This window comes from Lasioglossum baleicum, chromosome 1 (genome assembly GCF_051020765.1).
Source record: "Lasioglossum baleicum chromosome 1, iyLasBale1, whole genome shotgun sequence".
Taxonomy (NCBI): domain Eukaryota; kingdom Metazoa; phylum Arthropoda; class Insecta; order Hymenoptera; family Halictidae; genus Lasioglossum; species Lasioglossum baleicum.
The window spans coordinates 8,881,663-8,887,662 of record NC_134929.1 but is presented as its reverse complement, the minus strand read 5'-3'; the positions used below and the strand labels follow the sequence as shown (position 1 = coordinate 8,887,662).

The 6,000-nt window shown below is 39.9% G+C and overlaps 1 protein-coding gene across 2 annotated transcripts in view; it reads left to right on the top strand.

Moving 5' to 3' along the window:
* The first annotated feature begins 858 nt into the window (after window positions 1-858).
* The window catches only part of Rho-6 (serine protease rhomboid 6), a 233,046-nt gene continuing 227,904 nt past the window's right edge, over window positions 859-6,000 (top strand). Inside the window, exon 1 of one of the 2 annotated variants that reach the window (XM_076431072.1) lies at window positions 859-1,114. The gene's annotated coding sequence lies outside the window, so the exon portion shown is untranslated. The remainder of the gene's footprint in view (window positions 1,115-6,000) is intronic. The other variant, XM_076431063.1, reaches the window with a different exon arrangement.

The window sequence follows — 6,000 nt, the reverse complement described above, 5'->3', positions numbered from 1 at the left end:
GATTAAAAAAAGGAATCATCGAAAAAAAAACATAAAAGCACGTAAACAGAATTTGTATTATGGACCAAATGACAATACACCTAAACTCAGTTTACATTTTTTTTCAGTATTCATATATAGTTTTGATTCCCTATTTCATTTCGAAATTTCAGCAGTTAATCAGTAATCAATTATCCGAGTGACGACTACAATTGAAAGCAATGTAATCGTTAATCGCAATTATCGACGAAAGTAGAAATTTAACGATTAACCGCAATTAACGACTAAACTAGGAGATTAATTGTTAGTCGCGATTAACGATTGAATAAGAAATTTAGTCGTCGATCGTTGATTAATTTTTTGCCCGACACTGCTCTGGGGCGCTAGCGCACGAATACCGACGGACACCAAAATACATTGGATGTCAGGTCTATTCGTATATCTCGTCTGTGAGTGTACTCTCGAGAACAACTATCGACAGAAATTCTCAGATGGACGCATATCTTTATTCCTTCTGTTCGACTTAGGTGTGAAGCTGTCCCGGTTGGTTCGATCGCGGAGTCGAGCAGCGTGGTGGATCATTACCGGTGCGCGCGGGTCGTGTCGGTATCAATTGTTGTCCGGTGTACAGATTCTGGCGAGCGGTTCGCGAAACCAACAGGGTCGTGCCGCGTCGGACACGCTCGCGTACCGAGTTAACAGGCGTCGTTATTAATTTTCCACGGGCGCGTGTTGCAATTTCGCGGCGCGGCGGAGAAGACACGATCGGCGGCCCGTCTGTCCTTGTTACTGTCGCAGCGCGCAGAGTGAGACTGTCTCCTTTGCGCGCGCAGCGCGTGCTGTTGACCCATCGTCATGGCAACCGCGCGACGAGTCTACGCGCTCGGCCAAGGTGGATGGACTGCGGCCTGGCTCGACCGAACAGAAGTCAGTGCACGCGCGGACGTCAAGCCGTATGTTTATGTACTCGTGGTCCGACGCGTTGGACGTACCGCTTTTCCCGTGGATCTCTTAACGAGTTTGCACAGTGTGACATTTAAGTGAGTATCGAGGACCGGCAGCCCCGGAGGATCCGTCAGAGCTTGCACTCACTGGAGAGATCATGGAGTGACTGTCGTGCAATTGGAAGAACAAGGTAAGTTCTATATCGGAATACACTACCCAATTACATTTATCTACTTAGGTTACGTGTACGTAAGGAAATTATTCTGTATATTCTTTTTCAATGGAAATTTCATTCATTCTTTGAATGCGACCGTCGTCCATCAATTTCTAACCTAATCGCGAGGCTATTGTTGTACATGTTTCACGCGGATTCTTATTCTTATTCGAACACTGTGAAATTCGTTTTTCGATTGCCAGAACGGGTGCTTCGTCGCGGCTAGACTGCGGTAGACTATAAAAATATTTTGCAACGAATTTCGGCAGCAGGAGTTAAATAAAAATTCACTTCATCCCTTAATAGATTTTTATTACATTGCAAACATCATAACAATATTCTTGGATCTTTCTAATCTTCCACTGTTTTATATTTCACCAATTTCTTTATACAAATCCGCTGTTTAGTCGGTGCCATGTGTGACAGATTAGTGTTTGCTTGTGTACAGCGTAGGCATTCAGCTATTTACGAGTGATCAATTTTCCATGTACATTTGAATTTTCCTTTCAAATTAGAATATGTACAATGCAGATCGTATTAATAACATTTCAGCGATGGAGCTTATTCGACTTACGCGGAAACCGCTGGAACGAATTAACCGCGTAAGTCGAGGACTTGCTGTGTTGTTCACTGTACATATATAGTTTGTTTAGAAGAGTGAATTATTTTCTGGTAAACCCAGTAGCGAGACTGGGACGAGGCGAGTAAATGATGCACACACATGCTGCGGTGTCGTTAGAGGGGTAGATTGTTGGTTCTCTACCGCGGTAAAATTGAAACCATAAAACGCGTAAGCCATTGGGGGCGCTATTCCCGCGGATAGCGTTATAAAAGGAATGAAGTGTCGCACGGAGTCGACAACCGGTGAAATTATCGAGTAGTATAACGTGGGTTAATCAAACGCGGCTTCCACTATCACGCTAAATATGGTCGTGACAATGTCTCCTCATTGCTATTAAAAGAGATTTCGATAAAATGCTTTTTAATTCCCTTCTCCATTCTCCCGGAAACGAAACTTCGGGCAACACGGAAGTTATGTTGGTATACTCTATTAACCCTTAGCCCTCGAATGGTGACTCTGGGGCGCCACTAAACATTACTGTACCATTATTCAAACTATGTACATTATTAAAAATATGTTGGTATGTAATCAATTACTAAACATTTATAGTGAGTGTAAAAAGTATTCGTACGCCTTTTAAAAACTAATAACTTTTTATAATTGGACCAAACGACCTGATTTTTTATAATCAATTAGAAGCATTGGTTTGCGAAATGACGTGTAAAAGAGATTTTCGTTTAGAAGGTGCAATTGATTATAAAAAATCAGGTCGTTGGGCACAATTATAAAAAAGTTATTCTACTTTAAAGGGCGTACGAATACTTTTTACACTCGCTGTATGTATCAAGTATTATATCAATTTCACATCCATGAAAAGATGGAAATCGTGTAAAATGGAAATAATATTCTAGGTCGGAAGAAATGTCTAATTTTCGAGTTATACGATAGCTACGACTGCAAAGGTTTAACAATCTACACATTGCTGTGAACGGTACACATACGGAACTAAGTAAACTAAGTAAAAATATAAATTTTTTGGAAATTGCGAGGGGCAAATAAACAAGAATTTTCCTGTCTAATAGGGATTAGGACAAATTCGTTTTGGATGTCAACACGTTTCAACGAATGACATAATGACGGCATTAATAAACATGATCGGCGTTCTCATCTGTGCCAGAATTTTGCAGCATATAAGGCGCGGCTAATGCATAAACATTCACAGTTTAAGAACAATGGACAGACTGCGGATGTTTATGCAAATTCACGTTTCTCCGGACTATTTAATGGAAAGTTAATTTAAATAGAAACTCGTTATCTCGGCGAATGTTTTCACCGCGGGCAGAAAAGAAAACAGAGTCTGCGTTACGGTTTATCAAAGTTTTTTGTTTAACTAGCTTTTACTTGTTGTTTTCTCTTTGCAACGCGCTCTCCGCGATGGCGGAAAGTTGCATAAGCGACCGTGTATATGCATTATTTAGCGCGCATATTTTCACAATTATGGTTATTCCATTCGATTACTCGGTGTTGACAGACGTTATCTAATCGATTACATGGAATGGACTAATCAGTAAAAACGGTGTGTATACATAAGCGAGGTGATGCAACTATTATTGGTCGGGTGTTTCGAAGCTCTTCAGAATCATTTCGCTCGCATTTTTTGTAAATATATGTTCAAATAGGGTCCCATGAAAATAACCAACACAGATTTCTCTGACACGGTTTTCACCGACAACATTTCATTAATTTTTTATTTATTAATTAATTAATGTGGATTGAATGAATATCAGTAGAAAAACGAAATATGAAACCGAGTGTTCTTGAATTAATTAATTAATTAATAAAAAAATTAATGAAATGTCGGTGAAAACCGTGTCGGAGAAATCTGTGTCGATGATTTCCATGGGACCCGTTCAAATATAGTGTATCGTGAACAAAAATGTGATTTATTATTTTTAGAGTATCGAAACCATTGATGCAAGAAATTCAATTCGACTTTACCCCAGTTTCACAACGGTTGGCATGAAATTTGCATAAATGTGGGCAGGCTAATAATAAATCTTATATCTAGATCTATTGGGATACCGAGAAAGTAATGTCGGCTTTGACCATGCTACAACCACGTCATTTTCTATTCACTCTGCTATTCCGTTGCCATACTTCTTCTACAACAAAATCGGAACTTCTCTAATCACTTCCTAAGAAGTAATCTATTCTTACATTAATGATCCAATACTGGTTATAGAATTTACTGGATCTTTTTACAGACTTTATCATGAGTTTCTCTCATTATTGGGAGGGTGGGGGTTAATTAAGAACTGAAATTTCTTTTCATCGCTTTTCTCAAAACTTGATGCTCCTTTATGTGCATTCGTGGCAAAAAATTGATGGGTGTGATTTCACACGATAAAAAGATTTGTAGAATTATTATTAGCGTAGTCATGCTACTTTAGCAAAACCACCCTCGCAGAATATAGTCAAAAGACATGTAGTTGGTGTTGTCGTTCCCGCTGGAAATAAACATGGCGCAGAAACTCGCGTAAGATCGGCCTCGGCGAGGAAAGAAGCATTTATTATGCCACGAGACACGTTTTAATGCTTCCAACGCAGAACTGTCGTGTCGCCCCCGGAACGCTAATGGAAACGAATGTTTCTCAAGTGGTCGCGGCTCTGTCAACCATCGTTTCGAGTGGGTTCGCTCCGCTTTTAGTTTTCAGGATCAGGTTAGAGTCCCGGAGTGCGCCGTTTATCAAGTTACGAATGAAAGCAGTCGTTATCTTCGGGTCGAATGCACTTTCGTCATTTTTCGGGCCCGATTTTGGTCGGATCAAAAGCTTTTTTCCGCCTCTATCCTCCTCCCGTCACACACACACGCGCGTACAGCGACATTCATCGCTTTTCCAGCTGAGTCTCTTTCGCTCATAAGAGTATATTTTTTTTTTGCGCGCGGTTGCTTACTTTTCCGGAATCGAAACACGTCGACAGAGATAAAAATCGCGCGCTGTTTTTCGCTTTTCTCTTCGCGGAAATTCGATTCCGTTTTAGCTCCGGAAACCCAGGTACACGCCGCTTGAATGATTCCCGCCTTTATGGCTGTACGATTTACTGTCGCAAACTGTCGTAAACGGCAAGATTCATTCGAGCATTGTGCTCGACGATCAAATGACTCCTATTCGCGGAAATTCGTTTTTTCTGTTTGGCGTAATTGCCGGGTTTCCGTGCCAGTTCGTTTTTTTTTATGCCACCATGTAAATTTCTGTATAGCGCGACCTCGATCATCCGAACACCTGATGCCTGGAGTCTCTCTAGTATCCCTACATGCTTCGAATAGCTCAATCTAAAGCGACCCATGAGAAACATTTACTGTACAAATCGATGAAGATTGAATCTAGCATTGAACGAAATAATTTTAATGGCAACGCCCTTTGTAGATCCAAAATAAATGAAGATTGTACAAAATTCTACCGAATTTTATATTCTAGCCTTTCTCGAACATTTTCATAAGCCATAAATAAGCATAAAGCTCCGCAGTCTAGTGATCAGGTAACTATCTAATTCCGGTAATGGAGGTTCTAATGAATTTAAAAGAATTCTAAAGAATTTACAGTTCCATCGCGAGAGAACAATTACAATATTCTCAGATATTTATTATAGCACGCCCCTATGTACACAAGATCCAATTATCTTTTGTAATGATAATAGTTGGTCCTCACCGCACTCATCGTTAAAAAGTACATAAATAAAAGGAGCAACGTTGTGCTCACGTTAAATAATGAGAATAAGATAACGAGGTATATACAGGGCAAATAAGATAATGAAAATAATGACGACGTTAATGGGGGCGAGATTCACCGCGCTTTAGCGTTGTTGCTTTCAAGTCTGATGTTGAAAATATGCGATGATGTATCATGATAATGCAACGGACGATGTATCCTTATATACGAGCTTAAAGCTCTTTTACACTTTGACGGAGATGAAATATTGCGGATAGAAGAGGGTAATGAATTGTGATAAAACGAAACCGTTAAGTGAAACAGGTCACGAAATTTTGTGCTATACATATACATAGAATGAGATTGGATTTGTTCCTTGCCTCAAGGTGGTCCAATGTTTCTGCTGGAAATTGTTCGAAATCAATTAAAATTCAATTAAAAGCGGTCTCGACATGTCTCATAAAGTCAAAGTAATTTGGCGAGTGAAATTGGAGCGGGAAAGTTCACTTTTTTGACACTTTAAATTCTATAAATTCTGTTTATCGAGGAGGCGTGTCGAAACAAACATTAATTTCGAGTTTGGACGGAAA